At 41.0% G+C, this 20,244-nt stretch overlaps 1 protein-coding gene across 17 annotated transcripts in view; it reads right to left on the bottom strand.

The window, feature by feature from the left end:
* Positions 1–13,673, bottom strand: part of LOC119010715 (receptor-type tyrosine-protein phosphatase F) — a 165,315-nt gene extending 151,642 nt beyond the window's left edge. For 6 of the 17 annotated variants that reach the window (XM_037083079.1, XM_037083076.1, XM_037083091.1 and 3 more), the window contains exon 1: positions 13,044–13,672. The gene's annotated coding sequence lies outside the window, so the exon portion shown is untranslated. Of the gene's footprint in view, positions 1–13,043 lie in introns of all 17 variants that reach the window. The other 11 variants (XM_037083073.1, XM_037083078.1, XM_037083082.1 and 8 more) reach the window with 3 other exon arrangements.
* Between the last annotated feature and the right edge of the window lie 6,571 nt (positions 13,674–20,244).

Below are 20,244 nucleotides of genomic sequence, written 5' to 3'. Positions count from 1 at the left end.
TCAGCAAGATTTCCTTTTCTCAATTCAAGCCTCATCACTGGCCCTAATCGGTGGTCTGGGCATGAAAAACCATCCGGAGCAATGAAATTTCTGACATTTTGTCTTTTGTCTGTGTATTCAAACATAAGACTAGTCTTTACTATGATTACTTAGAGGAAGACGAGGATTAACCGTCCTCTCCGAGTTCTCCAACTCACATGAGATGAGTTAGTACAGAAGACTGCACAGTGAAGCAAGGAAAGAGGAGAAAAACAAGCTAATCAACATGCAGAGACAGGAAGTGGAGTGAGTCCGAGTCAAGCTGCCAAGCCGCCAGATAAAGATCTGTCTGACACGTAGCCTTCTAAATAATCCACTTGTAAGTACATCATTTAGAAACATTAGCATCTAGCTGGGAAAAGGTGATTTTCTGATGGGAGGGTGAGGGCGCAGGAGGTTTAGAAGATGGATGATAGCGTGGACTGGCACCACGTGGAGACCTTATAAGACACACCGACTTTACATGTCACTCATTAAATCCCAAAGCAACTGCTGCAGATCCTCTAGAGAGTTCCTCTGGCTCCTTGGAGAGAGGAAAACGAGAGCTCCCTCTCTGTCTTCATGTAGATCTTACGTAACAATGGTGAGACAGGACTGGGAATTTTCTAATGGGGTAAACCGCAACACTAGGAGCAGGTGATGCTGGCGAAAACATACTCTGTCAGCTTGCATTGTAAACGCTTCACAAATTCAGTCAAATCCAGTTTGTGCAACCCGTTTGCTATCCAACTTTACCGCCCCTGGTTCAGCCATGCACTGTGTTTCTGACGAGAAAAGGCTTCACACAATCACAGGAAAGGGCATGCTTGATGTGAAAACATACTGGTTATTCTGTCATGACTATCACTTACACTCAGTTGGTAATCCTTATAATGAGACTGATGCCTGCTTATGCTGAAGCGTAACACCATGGCTGTGAAAAACAGATGAACCAGCGTGGGAATCAGACAGGAGTTTGTCTGCCTTAAAATGGAATGGAAAATTCTTAGCCCTTCTATGGGGCTCAGTGAAGTTGTTTGCACACTAATTGCTTTGTGACAATTGAAGGCTTCAAATAAATCTGCACCATTTCAAGTGAGTCAAGCTTTTTCAAACATTTTCGGTTTACTCTGTCAATTAATTATCTCAAATATTGTAGGCGATATTACCTGGCTGAAAGTGAAAATTCAGAAGTGCTGGGAGACTCTAAAGCTTAGACATGGATATAAAGCTTATTAGGGAGGAAGACACACAAGGCAATCAGCAGCCTTCCTTAAGACTCAACTATCCAGAAGGGCTTAACCACACTATTTCACACTATTTCAGAGAAAAGAGTTTTCTCTTCAGATTCAAGATTAAAAGGAACAATTTTCAGAAAGCAATTTTTATTTCTCTGACAGTGGTTCCTACTTCAAGTCAAGGATAAGGTTCATATCTATATATAGGCCTTGACAAAGAGAGATAAAGGTGGAAAAACTGCTTATCCTTGTGCTTGACATATTAAGAACAAAAGGCTCCTTCGTTCACTCCACAACTTTGGTGTCATAATTTAGTTTTCTTCCTTTCTCTTGAATACATGGCTACGTTAAACTGAAACCACAGATGCAGATTCCGAGCACTGAAGTGGGGAGGTGTGAGCACACATGGGAGTTTGTGTGCGTGTTCGTGCATGCAGTAGTGGGGGGGAGCGGCTCATACCTATGCTTGAAAAGAGAGCCTAAGCGTTGAGCGCATCTTGAGCTATAAATCAGTGCCCTGGTCAACCTGGCCAAGAGCATTTTCAAACCCATTTGCAGAAGATAATGCCAGCTATTCCTCCCAGCCCCAGGGACAGGAGAGCCAGCCTCATGAATCATTGCCCTTTTAGAGGAGCTGCAGCATGGATCTCACCTTGCTATGTCCGTAGGGTTTCTTGACTCGTCCTAGTAGGCAGAAACAAAGTGTGGGAGTGAAGGAAAGTGCTTGAACTATGACCAGGGGGATCGGAAAATCAAGTTATGAAGAATAAGGACCCAGCAGGCAATAACCAGGTTTGGAGGGTAAAGCTGGCAGTGCTACCTCTACAGTTAACTATTGTTAGTCTGCTGGGTTGGAAAATTCAAAATACTGACAGAATAAGTACTTTATTTCAAAGGTCACCATTCATATGGTATTAACAGTAAGCAACAGGAATGCAAAAGATTTGTTAACGTCTAGGTCTACACTTTATTCCCAAAAGTCACTGTATACTTTTTTCAGAAGTAGCTTGAGATACCTTGGCAATATCTCCCTTTTTGCCAGGGTTTAAAGAAATGATTTATGCCAGGTTTTAATAACATCATTAAATGTATGCAAATGCAAACTCATATATATGCTTGTCTACAGGAGCAGGATGTGTTCAGCAACATTTCTGGCTCATTTTTTCTGTCTTGATCTAAAGGGAATTGTAAAATGTCCTCTCATAAAACCCTCTTTGGACAGACAGCTTTCTACCTTTAGGGGTTCAATATGTGGAACTCTTTATCCGCATAACTTGCAATGGATCAAAACCAGGATCACTCTAAATCCAAGTTTCTGAACCAGATCAGGCATGTAGTCATGGATGATCTGGTGTCATCCTCGAGGATTTTATGTCTGTATATGTCACATTTATTTTAATGTGTATTCTATATTTATGCTTCTATCTCGTATCATAGCATTTTTATTTTGTATGGCTCTGCAAATGTATTTTCTTTTAATGTTACTCCATATGGCAATAAACATCACAAATGATCACAGGCTGTAAATGCTATGATATGTAGTATCAGCCTTGTTCGAGAATGTTCTTTCACAGTATATCTGTCCCCATAAATATAACCATAAAAATTAATACAAACTATTTATTTATACAAAGGATCTATCACAACCATGGACATGTTGCAATGGAAAATATCCTATAGACCTTGTTGAAATGAAAAGCAGATTTTTTATCCTGTGTCCACGAACATTAAATATACAATAAATTCCATTTATTACAGATACAGCCAAATGAGTTCCCCTCCCCCCAGCACTACCTACACCACTCTGTGCCCCCGTGCTGTGATATTCCATTACTTTCTGACTACACTCGTACATGATTTCAGCTCTGCATTACAGTGTGTAACCTTGAAACGCACTTATTGTGAGTCTGATTAATGCTAGTAATGTGCAACTGTGTATTGGGTCATTTATACTATCATAGCCCATATTTATATATAAACAGGATACAGGAAACGACTTATCATTTTGGTCACTGCACAGACATTTCATTAAAAGCAAGTTCAAAAGTCTCAGTGTTTCTTCATTCCCTGTTACTTCATTTGTTTGTGCAAAGATATAGTGGAACAGTAATACCATGTCTCTGATGGAAAACATTATAAATTTTAGGCTTATCTGTTGGCAGTTTTCTCAGCTTTAAATAGTTTGTGATTTATTGAAGTAATGTCACACTGGGCTGACTTGAATAACAAGCACTGAAGCAGAGATACAACTAACAATTATTGTCATTATCGATTGATCTGAAGACTGTTTTCCCAATTAATTTATAAAATATCAAAAAACTGTACAACATAATTTTACCAGGGCAGGAAGCGACATCTTCAGATTGCTTTATCTGACCAACCAACAGTCCAGAACCCCAGAGACTCTTCATTTACTTTTATGAATGACCAAAAGAAGAAGAAAAAAGAGAGGTGTAAGACTGGTATGTTCTGCTAACCAAGCACATCAGTTATTCAGTATACTATTAGCACTGACATGCTAAAAGGAAGAAATCATCTGTGATAATGACTGCAATGTTGATTCAGTATCTGTACTTACTGTGCATCCCTTTTGTTGGACTGGTACTTCCAGCATCCAGCATCCTAGAATACTCCAAAACTATAATAACTATAACTAATATGTGTCTTATATGTACTTATATGCATGTTTCTGACAACTGCATCCACATTAACTGACATCAAATTTTCACAATTGAAAACTGTGTCCCTTATTAACAGTACAGAAAGATAAGTCATATAAAGGAGATAGAAGATATTAAAGATAAATTATGTATGAAAAGAAACATAGTTCTGCATTTGACAAGCACAAGCTAGTGTAAATTATTTACAGTAAGCAGCGTCATACTCAACAGGAAATTCTGGTATTTTCAAACACAGGCGCTTTATTTACATGTTTTGGTGTTTAAATGATTCATACTTACCAAAAGTTTGGGAACCCATTTTGTAGACCGCTGCAGCCACAACAACTGCAACGTAATCCTTTGGGGCAACTCCGACCATCAATTTCTGTCTATTCACATTTTCTCTCTCTCTCTCTCTCTCTCTCTCTCTCTCTCTCTCTCTCTCTCTCTCTCTCTCTCTCTCTCAAATCTCACGAGAGGCGAGTTGTAGCTGAAAGATGGCAATGGAAGGAGTTGGAAAGAGGAGTTTGGAGTTCATCAAGAGAAACTCTTTATCTTTTTTATTCATTTTCAAAGCCATGAATATTTAGCTGATATTGACAATCTAGATTCCTCTAGATACACTCAAAACTCCTCTCTCCAACTATTCCCCTTCATGTTCCCTCAACAACTTCCCTCTCACAAGATTTCAGAGAAAGACTTTTACAACTTTTGCGATCTGAATTGCCCCAAAGGATTACGTTGCAGCCATGCCACAGCTGCCAGTTAAGGCGATCTACTGGACAGATTTGAAATCTTTTCTAAAAATTAAAAATGATAAACATTCAAGCGTGGTTTTAAAATACTGGAATTCCCCTTTAAGTCTTCATAACTGTTGTGCAATTTAAGCCTACTTGTGAGAACAGCACTCTTTTTTAAGCCTAGCTCAGGCCTTAATTCGGTCACTGAATTATTGCATTACATGGCTTTATTGGAGTCACTTGTCTTCACTTGAGTCTTACAGTCAGGCTAATCAAATTTCCGCATCTTGAAAAACATCTTAAACACTAGCTGTGGAGACTTTCTAGACAGCCACAAGCCGAGGCAGAATTTGTATGGCATTGAGGATATTGCAAATGAAGCGTCATCTGTAGAGCTTATATGTAATCTCAGTCTAGATTTAATGTAAAAATGGTGTCCAAAAAAGTGGGAAGAAATCTTTAGATCGGCATCAGCAAAACCCTGTTTATTCCTAAACCTGCCATCTTAATTCAATGTTCTTACTTTTCATTGCTTGACCATGAGCTCCAGTGTGACATGATGACATGCTGTCAACACTAATGGTCTATGATGGCATCAAGGCTCTGTCAGGAGGACACGGTAGGTGCTCAGAGCCAAGGCCCCTGGTAGCCCTCCACGGACGAAGAGCTGTCATCTCCGTCCCTCACTGCCAAAGAGGCCCGCCCTCCCTCCCTAAAATGCTATCCATCTGCCATATCAGCGGGGGCAGAGGGAGTGCAAGGCATGCACTTTTCTGCCATTCACTGTTGTGCTTTAGCATGCCCAGATAGTGGTAATGAGGGTTCCAGTGTCAGTCCTCACTACTATATTCAACACATGGTCAGTTATTGAATTTCTGTTCATGTACACAAAAAATACATTTCCTCATCTCGATGCCACTGTCATAAAGACATCCTTCTAAAAGTGTGTATGGTTCCAACTGTCAGTCACAAACTTCTTCATCTTCATCCTTACCGCGTCTGTAAGCTAAAAGCAACCTGGTTGAGTGTCCTGAAAAACTGTCTAGGAGCTGATAGTCATCGTGATTTTTGCACCTCAAAGTGCACACAAAATCTTTGATGTCCGTGCGCTTGTATAAGTGTATTCTTGCCAAAACTGGTAAAGGCTCGGACAGAGATTCCCATGAGGAAAGAAGCTTTTAGAGGAAAAAAACAGGGATGATGTGCTGAATGTCCAATGAATGAAAGCATGCAAGCTAAAGCACGCAAAGTCACGATTTGTTCCCTAACATTTTTCTGACTGTCAGATGTCAAATATTTCTATCACATCATCAGTTATGCAACATGTATACAGCATGTTCATTGTCAGCAGTGAACAATCAAGTAAATGTAACACCAGCGGGACATTTTCTATCACTCAAAGGATAGGTTGGCTTGCCTACAGTGCAAATATAAAGGACTATTCAATATCGAGATTCCAGGCGAAGTTCAGTGTGAAAACTGTCTCATTGTTCATTACCGTCAAATAAATCTACATGTGGATTTGTCACATTTAAGTCAGGCCTGATGAGACGGGCGACTGACCTTCACGTAGTGTTCTGCATCAGTTCAGTTGCAGTTGCGTTTGTGGCTCCGTATGTGTTCTAATTATGAGAACCTGAAAGGAATAGGTTGACAATGATAAGCAAAACGAATGACACCAGCCAGCGAGCCGTTGCTCCATTTGTCTGAAATGAAATAGTGTGTCATCTGTGAACTTCTGCTGACTGGGCAGATGCACAGCCAAGGCACTGAGGTCTTACACGCCTGTCACATGTTCCTGTCAAATCCATGGTACATTTACCAATACACAAGATGTGATAAAACTGTCTACTAGGCCATAAACCAGGATGAGCATCCATACAGAATTCATGTTAGGATCTAAAATGAAAGACGTAATGACCCACAAGTGGCAACTGTAGGACATGAAGCTATTTGGGCTCTAATGATTCATAAAATTCACAGTTGGATTTGATGCATTACAGCGGCAACACAATTTTATATATTTTCAACACTGGATAAATAAGGACTGCTGAGAATGAGAGTCACATTTCCATTTTCAATTTACTACAGCACTCAACTTTATGAAAGTATAAAAGTATAATATCCGAGAGCGCAAAATTAAACAATAGAGCTTTGTTCCATTTCGAGAGGTTTCTCAGCGGGATTAGACCAAACCAGTGCAGCCCTTTACAATACAACAAAAACAACTACATGTGGTGTCAAAGCAGGAGACATCACTTCAGCTGAACAACCACACCATTGTATTGTTTGATAAATACAGAGTAAATTGCATGGTCAATTGTTTGATTATCCACATGTGTCAGATCAAGCACACTGCATGTATTGTTATACCCCATAACCACAAGATATAATCACACCATTAGTACCATTTAGAAATGTCCTCATTGAATATTGGTATGGCCAGCCTGATAAATTAATTTTAAAAATATACAAGGCTTACTGCAAGCTAGCCATATAAAAGTTGAAAATATGTATTCTAAATGACTAATAACATAGTAACAAACCAGGAAGTGCATTTTTCCTTTTTATTTGCAGTTAATAATTAATTAATTATTTATCTGACTGATTATTTCAGAAATATTCTATCATTATTTCACAAGAGACAAGAACAAGGCCTTTCACTGCGGTTAACGGAAACACCTTGATGAAAAACATTTTCCCATATTACCAGCAGGCATGTTATGAGTAAGCATCTAACCAAACCAGTAATTACAATGTTTGAACAAAAAACAATAATTTATTTTCACATGGGTGGGCTCGCAATGCCTGTGATGTTCAGACCAGTTTGCTAAACACACTGTTATGGATATTTAACTCTGTAAGCATCTGTAATCCCTGATAATAATGGCAGACAAAATAAACACAAAAACTTTTGCAAACACAGTGTCATCACAAATTATAAGAAGAGGTCTTGTCAACATCTCAACCATTTACAGCTACAGTGGGTGTTCGACACAAAATAATATGCTTCATATTATGACTTTTAAAATGTCAGTGCAGAGAGGTAAAATAAGGGACTAGATATGCAGGTATACTTATTTGGAAAAAATGAAAGGATAAATAATGAACAGTTACAACACCTGTAAACAATCCACTTGTATGCGTTTGGTGGTTAAAAGTTATAATTAGATGGCCTGTGTGGTGAGAATGCAAAGCCATCTGGGAGCCTTTGAGATCACAGGGACAGCAGATGAATAGCAACAGTTTCTACATCTCACTACAGGCTTTGTCATGCATACCAATGGGTAGCTAACTGCACATTGTGAGTATGATATTCTTCAGTTGTCTGAAAGTTCAGTTTCTCACATCAGAAAATCTCCCAGCAGCAAAAAGAGCAGTGATATTTCTGAGCTGTCAGCAAGGAAGGAATCTGAAGAGTCGAAACCTTGACCTGCTTCTCATCTTTGACTTTTCAATCGAGAGTGTTTATTAAAAAATCCAATTCAATTAGCCTAATATGAATTATCATGCAGCTTTGATGCCGACTGTGGTAAATAACTTATATAATGTTAATTGTGAACTAAAAACAAAATGTGACATATCCAAATGCAGATTTAGACTATCTTTAACCTTTTTTGATACACAATATAATGGAGGTATAATGGCACCACTAATGACTGAACACATCCTGTAGTTGCTGCACAATAGTCAATATCTTGGCTCGAAGGCTTTTACTGTGAAGCAGTTGCAGCTAATGTTGTTAGCTAATGTTTAGTCATTACCAGCAGCATTAACAGCACACAGACATCCTCAAGATTCAGTCATGAAATTCCAACATTATTCATTTGTTAGTCTTTGCGTTTATTCTTATAAAGAACTCTGCTGCTCTAGCACTTTAGCAGCACCGTGACTCTCTAATTAGTTGTGTGTTGTTTAAGTCTTAGGTGGTAAAAATGTAATTAAGGTCAGTTGGTCCATTTACCTAATGGCTACCTACTGACATATGTTGATACAGAGCAAGTGCAAAGATGTCACAAGGGCTTGACACAGCAATTTTCACTGAAAGTGGATTGCAGTTCTGATTCAGACATAATGGCTGGAGAAGAAAGCTCGACCACTCACATAAAAAGCTGCATAATCCAAACCAGACCGACCCCCTATATCTAGGAAGTCCTTCTGCTTAAACAGAAGACAAAACTGATTAGCATTTGACCTTTCAATGTCATTCATATTCACTACTTCACCCGCAGCTCTAACATGTTTTGAAGAAAAAACAACACATCATGCAAGGAATGGATAAAAATAGGCCCTTGATGGTAGTGCAAGTCATTTTTAGGCCGTGTGTCTGTTTCCACTCTCCCTATTGCAGGGGTGCCCTGTAAAACACGGGTGTAAATGGTTTATAATGCCACCAGTGGACTCTGAAATGGGAGACCTGGTTTCAATCAGCAGTCAAATTGCTCCTACATTACCCTCGCAGACAGAGTAGTAAATCACTCTTCTTGCCTCTATGCTGCTGACGTTAAGGAACAAGCATTGTTAAAAATCCACCAAGCGTGCTACCAAGAGCACCCTGTCTCTATGTGGGGATGGCATGCTAAACAGGACAGAAGCAGTTGCTCGCCGTGTCCCTATAGGTGCAACAGTAAAACACCCTGATAAGCAGAAAAGCAGCACAGCCCATTTCTGTAGCTGAATATGACTCTTAAAACCAACAGTACTAGACCTGATGTGCAGATTTGGATGCAATCTTCAGGTTATATCTGAGATCATGTAACCCCCATGCACAAGAGCCCAATCACAACCAGTTTAAACCAGTTTGCCTGTTTTAAAAGAGTACTTGGCTTCTCTGTGCCAACGCCCTTACAGTGGGACAGTGAGGCATCTCTGAACAGTTATAATCCACTATAAAACCCGAGAAACGCTGATCCCGCCCACCACAGACCAACACACTTTGAGCAAAACCTCTCATTAGAACTCCAGGGCCCCAAAATTACCAAGATTTTACGCATATGGAAAGCATGAGAAAGCATCAGCTGGGAAAGGGTTGTACCAAGTGGTTTTTTAGCGTGTGGTCACAGAGGAGCTGGTTTTCTTTAACAGTGCCATTAAGCCCTGCCCCTGCCAGGGAGCACCGGCGTTTGAGGAAGCTGAGGCAGATGCTCTGGCTACTGGCCACAGACCAGACCTGCTAGGAAATACCCAACACAACTACACAGAAATGCTCACACAAGTCAGAGGCATACCCAGGTCAACAAACAGAAGAGATAGAGCTTTAAAAATTGAAGTAAATCCATCTAAGGGAAGAATTTGTCCCTCAAAAGATTTCATAAAAACAACACAGAGCAGGCCCGCACTACTAGTCAAAATATTACTGAAATCACAAGTGCACTTTCAGAATCACAGACATTTCTTGGGAATGGTAAAATGTGTGATAAAACAGCATGTTAAAAGGAAAGGACTGCAGAGTGAGCTTACAAATCGTATTCTCCAGATGTAAGAAACGTGAGTTTGATACAGACCCCCACAAATATCACAACATGATAGTTCTACTTTTTCAGCAAAAAAAAATAGTGATGCACAATCAATAGTTTCCACTAATCCAGAATAATATCACAATCATCATACCTGTTGAAATAATCACAAAATGACTGTTTTGACCAAATTGTGCAGCCAGATAAAGGTTATCCTGCCACATACATCTAAAATGCAACACTGGTTAATGTTGTCACTCCCAAATTAATTTCCAGGTACTTCAATGAGAGGGATTATACTGCAAAACAATAAAAATTAAGATATTAAGGTTTTCTGATGCTTTTTCAAGTTCATCTGTATCAGTTGTAAAATGGCAAAACAGGTCTATATTTTGATTCATAATCTAATGAGAAACAAATAATATTGTTGATTCCCCTGTAAATTAATTTCTTCAGCTATGGTAATAGGAAGAAAATAAATATAAGCTACATGAAAATCAAATTTGACTTAATGTTCTTCTAGCCAACAACAATCAAAATGGCGTCGCTACAGTATCAGTTACTTGATGTTTGCTAATTGTTTCTATGCAGCACAGTTTTTGACAATGTGTATGCCTAACAGATGATGTCACCGGCTAAGGGTCGAGACTATTTTCTTTCAGAGGCACCTAACAGAAACACCAAATGAACCGTAGACTCCTCTGGCAAGAAACAAAAGATGAGAGCAATGCAGTGATCCTTTGTGGCCCACCCTGTAATCCCTCAGGAGTCATGAGGGTTAGGTCAAGTATGTCATATGTCTTCTTCTCCTCTCCTCATGAAGTGTTTGGAATATAAAGTAGGCCTAATAGCTTGCAGGACTGTGACAATATCCTGCAATTAAACACCATTCCTCAAATTATGGCAAAACACATTCACATTAGCCTTATAGAGAACATCAAAAAGTTAAATACTCATTGTATGACAGCTCTCGCAGCCCGCAAAAAGAGACGATAAAAACAGGAAAGTAGAATAAATGCAGTAAAGACCCCTTGCAGTTTCTCTACAACATGATTGAGGAAAATCTTAATGCTACAGCAGCGTGGCACCTTACAGCACTGTCAACACAGGTTTAATGATAGAATATCTATCCACCAGATAACAACAGGTTACTCTGAATCAGAGATCCAAACAGTACCAGAGAGAGACATCTGCTTTATGAAAGAAATTACAGTGTGGCTCCACTAATCGGCATGGATTCTCCGGTGTCGATGTAATAGCCCACATGCAACATAGCCATAACATTTTACAGCAGGCTTTCCCTCTGCGGCCTCATACTGTGGTAGCGCGTACCCTACAGCCTATGGGATAGTTTAATATAAAATAATACCAAATCAAGAAGAGAAATATGTCACATCACTTTTAGCAGGCAGGAGTTGAGGGTTAGAAAACCCAAACATGCAGAGGGGCCTAGGGTTCAGTTGCAGAAAAAGCCTCTGATGCAATTCCAAGAAACTAACCCACCCTGTATCATCCTGTTATAGTCTGGCTCATGGTTAGGTCTCTTCATTGTGCTTGTGACAGCTATAATCGGATTCATGTATTGATAAAGGATGGCTATGAGGTTTCTTCGGGATGTCACTCACCCACAAAATTGCATCCAATCCTTTTTCTCTAAATAAACCAAACGGAGCTGCAGGCTTGATGCTGTGCTTACAATCTTTCTATAGCTACCCAAGAGGGCCAAATAAAAAGAAAAAACACTTCCCCTGTTTTAAATATGTTCAAGAACTCTGGGAGGGCTTCAGGCTATGATCTGAAGTGATGCACCTGTGAATGCTGACACAAAAACTGACATTAACAATCGAAAGCCCCACATGGAATGAAATTTATGCCTTTGCCTCAGCTGCAAAAGGGAGCAAAATGCATGACATCAAACCTGTCTCTGCAGCCAGCTCTGCAGCAGCACTACTGATTTTTTTTTTTTTTTTAAGGGCAGATGAATGACACATAGATGAGAGAGGAGGCTTTGCAGCTGATGAAGATGCAGGAAACTCAAATAGCTGTACCTCCTGAGGAAAAGAGAGATTTCACATGCCTGGGGGGGGGGGGGCACTCATGTACGCGCGCCCCCATGAGTGAGCAGAAAGGCAGGGAGCCATGGCACCCCGAATATGAACTGGGGGAGAGAGAAAATCCTCACACTGCAAGTGAGACAACAAAATGGGGTGAAGCCCGGCTCACGCCCCACACACGGTTCACCACGGCGCGCACACACAACCACGATTTCCACATTAGTGACTGTCGGCAGAATTTTCTGCTTGACTGGAGCCTTCATCCCTGCTGAAGACGGCCACGGCCACGTCAATCCGCTCGGAGAGAGAAGTGGCTGCGCTCAGTTTGCTGACAACTCTGCGCAGTTTTTTTTTTTTTTTTTTTTGTGCATCGAAAATTACTCGTGAAATAAAAGTGATTGAGACGAATGGCACAGCACCTCCTGACCCCCCCACTCCGTGGCCCCCCCTCTCCATTCACATTAATTTCTGTTTGTTAAAATGGAGTCCGAGCATTTGCAGAGGGGAGACACTTTCATAGCGTTATTATTCGCCCTTGAGATGGGAAAAAAAAGTTGTTGTTGTTAGCTTTGCTTACAGAGTTAGCATGGATTAAAAATAAAGGCAGCAACGTAACCGTGCTGTCCTTCCACCGACTCGGAGCGATTCTTTTGCCAGCCCGGAGCTGACTTAAAAAAAAAAGAAAGAAAGAAAGAAAGAAAAACCTCTCGCCGTTACACCTTCCAGAAGCATTTCTTTAAAGTTTAAGTCCAGAACCAACACATAAACAAAGCATGAATTGTTTGTTCCCAGCGAGTTAGCTAACGCGTCTCAAGTTCAATGGAGGAGGAAGAGGAGGAGGGGGGAGAAGAAGAAAAAAAGATAACGGTGCACTTACTGAATCTCCTCTTTGTCGCCGCCGTTGGCATTTCTCTCCTTCGCTGAAACCCGCTGCCGTTTAGTCCTCAGCCTTCAGTTGGAAGCGAGCACGAAAATTCCACTTCATGTAATTCAACAGCCACAAAAACACAAGAGTTAGAAACCAGACCGGAGCGTTGAAGAAGAGACAGGAGAGGGTCAAAAAAAGGGGGGAGGAGAGGTGAGGAAAAGGTAAGGAGTCCACTGCCAAGACGAAACACGAGGTCCTCTCCCGGTCGGTCGGCCGGCCGGGGTCGTGGATACCGGATCTATTCGTGGCAGCTCCCGTGTCGCTCCGCCGCCGCCGCCGCTGCTGCCGCCGCTAACGGGTTAAACCAACGTCAGCCTCGCTCAAAGTGTCCAGTGTCGCTGCCCCGCATGCGAGACAGAGAGAGAGAGAGAGAGAGAAAGAGAGAGGGGGACGGACAGGGCGAAACGCAAAATTGTGATTTCTCCTTCTCTCCCGCGTGTGGAAAATTGTCCTCTTGCGAGTTAGTTGGTTGGCGAGTCTTGTGGGCACAGTTCCCCCTCCCAGGAGGAGCTGTGGAAGGTAGGGGAGCTGCTCCGCGTCTCTCCCTTCACAGTCACGCTTCTTCTCTCTGCCTCTGTGGAGCGAGAGCAGCGTGCAGGTCGGTCAGCAGGATTTTCGGATTCACTCGGCTACACTCGCTGCTGTGTCCATTCATTCCTGCTTCCCTCCAAGTCCCTGCAGCACTGGGGCACATGGGGGGTGAGATCACGAACCTGTCGGGTTTTTTTTTCCCTTCTGTTTATCCCTCTGTTTACGCTAAGCACCTGCTCAAAAAAAAACCCCACACAATTATCCTATATTCGGAACGTTTTGTTGCACAAGGAAACACAGCCTAAGGAGATTACAGAGGTGAATTATGATGTGGGGAGGGGGGCATCTGACAGGAGAGGTATGAGCAACAGCCCAGACTTGATATGCAGTCTCTCATTATGACATTTTTTTTTCTTTTTCGGAGGAGCCCCTACAGCTAATCCAGGTGGTCCCCCCGGCCCCACTCTCAGAGCCTCTCCAATGAACCAAGTCATGAATCATCACTGAGAATAGAACATTTATAAATACTGCCCTATTATCCCCATTTTCCACTGCAAATAAAATGCAGATCCATGGCCCCGGTCCTCATCATCACCCTTGCTCTCACCTTGTGAAGGCTCAGGACAAGACTATAATTTATCATTTATAAGTGCAGGCCAACTTTTGGGGCTCTTTTTTGCCGTACTTGAAGTTGTTTTTTTGCCTTGGGAGAGTGTTGCAGGGAGTACTCCCCACAGTCCAGTTACAGCACGTTGACAAGCTGTCTTCGCTAATTTCGCAACTTATTCACATTTGGATATTGAGAAGGGCCCCCCAGAACTCTGCGGTCCTTTCGGTTCAACTGCAATTCACATATTTGAAGATTGGAATCAAAAAATGCTTCAAACCTTAATTTGGCATTTCTGATTTTAATTACAACTTCACTGGCAGTCGAGGACAGAGATTTTGGGCACCACAGAATTCATAAGTGAGACGGCGCAGTGGGGACAGAGAGAGCGCTCTGCTTACAGTGCAGCTTGGCTGTTAGTGCATGAGCACTCAAGCGACTCGGTTGAACGTGCGGGGCATAGACGCTGTGACCCCCAGTAATGAGGACCTGAATATCTTTAGGATTCTGACAACCCCTCTACTCCGCCTTCTAACCTTACCGTGATCAATCGTTAGCTTGGCAGAACTCCTGCTGAACTGCCGCCTGGCACACCCTCCTAATGACTGGTGCAAATGACGTTTACACAAGGTTTTACCTCGCCATAAATGTCTCCTGCAGTTGAGAAATCGTGTGGGCCCTCCGCGCGCCACACACACACACACACACACAGACGAATGCCCACACACAAACAGGCGTACGTTTACAGTGCACACCTCTTCTTCAGGTAATAAAATGAGTTATCATGCAACCTCACAGTGACTGAGAGCAACTTCTGTTCCTTTTTGGCTTACAAATGATAACCTTGGACGGTGCCAATGTTCCAGGAATAGGATCCTCTCAGACAAATAGGAGGCCCCGGCCAGCACTATTACACTCAGAGGAAGGCACATTGTTTTGATACAACGACCATCAATATGTAGGTGCCAGACAGAGAAATTGGTGCATGTGCTCAATAATGCTGTTGGGTGTCTCCGGTGGCCAGCAGCAGGTCTGCTTTTCAGCCTCGGACCTCTCCTGTGGACCGCGGAGGAGACCTAGAAACAACCTCTGTGGAGGTCAAAGAAGATGTCCAGTGCTGTTCTGTATTTTTTTTTTTTTTTTTTTTTTTAGCACTTGTGGTTCTAAAGAGTCCTTAGAGGACAACCATGCTGTGCCCTTGCAAGACATTCAACAAAAGCATCCGCCAAGTCACATAATTTTCTAACCTGAGCACCAAACGTTGGCTAAGAAACACATTTTTGATGCTGTGGTCACGGTCATGTGGACGTTTGGTGTTGAACTGCACATAATAAACCTCTCATCCAATCAGGTTTCACAAAACTACTGAATATAACACAGACAGACAATCTGCAACCGAATGTTACGTTAATTAAGAAATGACATATAGAATTTTTTTTTTTCCAGCCAATTAAACATCTTATAACCATTCGGGTACTGTAACAAAACCCCTCACTCTAAACTATTTCTTGCTCTTAATTATTGCTGCAGTTTGGAATAAACGGTTGACTAAATTACTGCGAATCAAAAAAGAGTCTGAGGTACCAAATCAGCCTCTAACCATAACATTCCTGGGACAAAGCTTCATACATGGATCCCTTTATCAGCTGTTCCTCCTTATTAATTTTTTTATTGAACTCTATGGGGAAATTAGTTGGGAGAAATTACTTGTAAAAAGATTCATTTCTATCAAGAAGCACCCTCACTTGGTACTTGATGGTTTAAAGGCTGATTAAATCCTGGTGCAGTTACTTTTCAGTCCCTGATTCAGGTTACAAAGACTCATCAAAAATTGAATGTAGACCAAGGGGAAGTTGTGTTGCAAAGAGATGATACCAACATTTTTGATTTTCACAGTGACTGAGCATGTTTTGATGATGTGTCGAAAAACAAATATACTGTATTGTACCAGATTTCACTTCCCCTGGCAAGCTATAATAAACTGCGTATGCTCTCCAACGTTCTTGATGTATTTTTTTTTCTCAACCAGCAGTTGTCAGGAGGGTTTCATTGTCTTTTACATCTGAAATTTTCAGAAAAGTTCAGAAACTACAACCATTTTTGTTTGGTGCAGTGGTCATGTTATTATCCCAAAAAAATCTGGCACATGTACACAGTTCCTGTATACTGGATGAAGCACAAAAAGCATGTTATGTGTTTTAGCCCTGCTTTGATTAATATGGCTGATCTAAACAACTTTTACACAGCAAACTGGCAGCATTGAGTTGTTGTGTAATGACGTCAGGCCATTTAGGTGGCCATTACAGGTTGCATTTCTGGGCTTAAAGTTTAGTCGTTAGGAAAACCCTTTGAATTACAAGCAGTGCCATGTTTATTTAGTGTTTAGGGTTGAATGATAATTTTATCAGGTTGGGAGTAATTTCACAGTAAGACAAAAGGGAAACAACCCAATTACTAGAATAAATGTTGACATTGTGTGTGACAGCAGAGCACGGATGAGTTGAAACTGAATTGTTTCTTTGTGTTTAAAGTAAAGTTTATAAGATCTTTTATCATTAATGCTCTTATAAACTGGACCTTTAGTTTCGCTTTGGGTTGGAAACCAAGTGGACCAACCAACCCAAAGCAATCAGCATTTGATAAAGTTGGGAATGTGTCACCAATTAGACCTTTAAACTTGGCCTTTCTTTGTGTTCAGTTTTCAAATATATGTCCTGACAACCTTATTAATGGTTGAGGTTTAGTCACATAAACAACTTTGTTGAGGAAAAAAGCTCATTTGGTGTCCTTGGTTCTGCCACCACAAACAAAGCTACAAGCCTTCCCGACACCTTGTCAGAAGTACCCACGTTTCAGCTGTATACCGTCCCAATGTCGCGTCCAAAAATATCCTCTTTTGTTGCCACTAACACTGCTGAAACATGACTCACTGTATTGTAAAAAATATATGTTTTTTTTCAGCTGCGGAAAAAAAAAGTCTGGACGTCTTGTCAAAAATGTTGGATTTTGTTGCCGCTAGCATGGCTGGGAAATTTCCTGACATCTCGCCGACAATGTGGTGTCAGTAGCGCTTCCAAATGTTCCAAACAGTGTCCTGAGCAGCGATTTCAGCTGTCACGCCACGGTTACGTTACCACCAACTCCTCCACCCTCTGGCATGAAGGTCAGCTCATATACAAGTTATCTGTTATGACACGTGTAGTAGTAATGCTGATAGGGTAAGTATGAAATGCACAAATTGAATATATCCAGGGTTTATGGAAACAAACCACGCCAACACTTAATTCTAAAAATTGGTACAATTGGTTTTCCAAGAAATTAAGTCCCATTTTTAGTATTGCCCAGACTGTAGCTTGTTTTGCTGTATCTATATATGATGTCATCAGCATACATGTGTTAGTTCACAGATTTTTTGGGCACGGTTTTCACTGATCCAGGTTCAACATCACAAACAACACTGTGAATTCAATAAACTTTGATTCTTACTGTGGTACAAGATAACAAGTAGAAGAAGAGTCATATTTCTTGGTCAATTTCTTCGAACATGGAGGTAAATTACTAGTTTTAAGATGTTTTGTCAGTTGTTCGATGACAGTTCTATGAACACAACAGGAAATTATTGGCTCTGAAATGGTCTATAAATACAGGCTCCAGTGTGGTCTTCACCTAATAAAAGGACTGACAACCACTTCTTTGGATGTCATAGGAAATGTGTCCTACTGTATAATGGGAGGGAATTAAACATACTTTCTGTCACATTGACACGCATCATCAGTTTAGAACCACTCAAGGAATTTATGTGGTTCACATGTTCTTCATCAGTTCGAGAAAACTGACTGATATGAGTGTGTGATGTTATTTTTAGACGGCTTGTTTTTCCTGCACTCAGAAAAGAAACTCAAATTCCCCTTTGCCTCAATCATATTTTCGAGCTAAGTGGAATTTGGCTAATTTCAGCTCAGAGATAACTTTGTTTCCCAGCCCTTTTGAAAATCCTATCGTCTGTGTTTGGTCTCGTTTTTTGTTGGTGGTGCATCTCCAGTTTTCATCAGTGTTATCAAACCAAATTAGATGCTGCTAATTCCTAGATCTTCTCTCTGGATTTCCACCAGAAAATTGTTTGCACATGAGACTGATTGGGGTGTTATAGTGTGTTACAACCCATCATTTCATCAGAAAACATTAGATGTTCCCATTTTAATCTGATAAATTCATTCTCAGACACAGCTTGCACACACTTTGGCTGTCTTGTGCTCCAACCTATTTTTATCAGACTCCTTGCAATCAGAATAATACTGAACATTTATTTTTTTGTGCAAAGTAATTCAGAGAGAACACTGTTTATTGATATCACTTATTTTGACTGTGCTGAATTATAATCAAGCATTTTTAACTAAGCTTTCAAAAAACAATATGTGTATATGGGATCACTCTGAGATTTAAGTTTAACTTTAATATGTTATTATACTAATCATATCATATTTATCATTAATTACCTTACGGGAAAAAAAAACACTAAAAACATGTTGACACATAATGATCAGGGGACCTTAGACTCGGGAGCAGGATACTTTCATCTTGTAACTGTTGCACAATTAACGCAGGATTAAATGAGGCAGGAAAACAGTTAATGGAAGTTAATGAGGAGAACACACCGAGCTCTTTGTATCATTAACCAACACGCAGTCAAACATGTTAATGATTGCGGTTTCTATCTCAGCGGTCGGACAGAATAAGGACCCAATTTAAAGCAGGTGCAAGCGGAGGTGCTGCTGCAGCTTGCTGCATTTCTTCAGATGGACGGACGCTACAGCGAGTTGCACTGAGCACAGTTGTGACTGGTCGTTATGATCTGATTCTGGAATTTCAATTTCATGCCCAAAATCCGTGTGTGAGACGCTGCAGTGATGCCACATAGATGACTAGAAGGGTACCGAGAAGAACGGTATTAGACCTAGAATATTTAGACATCTGTGATGAGATTAAAAGGTTTTTCATTTAATCTGTGTTGTGACTCATTTCCCTCATCTTTGATTAGTTCAGGCTACAAATAGTCCTGTCTTTGCGTGCTGCACACGTGAAAAATAGTTGATGATCATATCCTCGAGACTCCTCGGTGCCAGTTAACCAGAGATACAGCACCGTGGTGTTGATATGGGTACATCTTTTATTCTTCAGAGCAGTTGCCAATAATATAGATAATAAAATCAACACCAAGACTTTTTTAATATGAGAGCTCTGACAATCACCACCTCAAAAATCAATCTGTCTTAAATATATCAGCGGAGATAAGGTTGCATCTCATTGCTATTGTTCCTCCTTAGTTTAATAAGCCATTCATGTTTGGTATCTACAATACTGATTCATCAGCTACAGAATTTGTCTTAAGTGTACAGTGTAATTGTGGATTATGTGGACGTGATCAACTAAAGAGCGTTTCACTGCAACACAAGCACACCTCTTTTAGCCTTGAGAGATAGACAAGAATTATCTGAAATACTCCTGCTCCTTCAAAGCCTGGAGCCACAAGAAACACACAGCAGCATTTCCACAGAGGCTATATTTAAAAGGGGCAACGCAGAGAACCGAAGAGGAAGAGACAGCGGCGGCAAGAGAGAGGGAAAAAGAGAGTGGTGGGTTGGAATTGGATGAAGGACATATAAGCTCTCATTGAGCTGGCAACAGTGAAAAGAGCCCTTGGTTATTGAAAAAAAAGAAGAAATCAAAGGCATAAAATTCCTGTAGAGGGATGGGGGCAGAGAAACAAGCCTGTCTTCCTCTTCTTTGTTTTTTTTTTTTTTCCTCTCTCTGTGGTTAGAGTAGTTAGCCACTCAGCAACAGAGAAGAGATGCATGGTCGCCAGCAGGTTGGCGAAGCCCTTGAGCACAAGGATCTAAGAAGGAATAGGAGGCGACACAGCACAAATTGGTTTATACTCTGCAATGTGGAGGATTTTGCTGAGTGTCGAATGCTGCCTTTTGCAAGAGGAGAAAACACACTGACAATATACAG

Source organism: Acanthopagrus latus, chromosome 21 (assembly GCF_904848185.1).
Source record: "Acanthopagrus latus isolate v.2019 chromosome 21, fAcaLat1.1, whole genome shotgun sequence".
NCBI classification, from domain to species: domain Eukaryota; kingdom Metazoa; phylum Chordata; class Actinopteri; order Spariformes; family Sparidae; genus Acanthopagrus; species Acanthopagrus latus.
The sequence above is the reverse complement of the archived record's forward strand: the minus strand, read 5'-3'. Positions and strand labels throughout refer to the sequence as shown.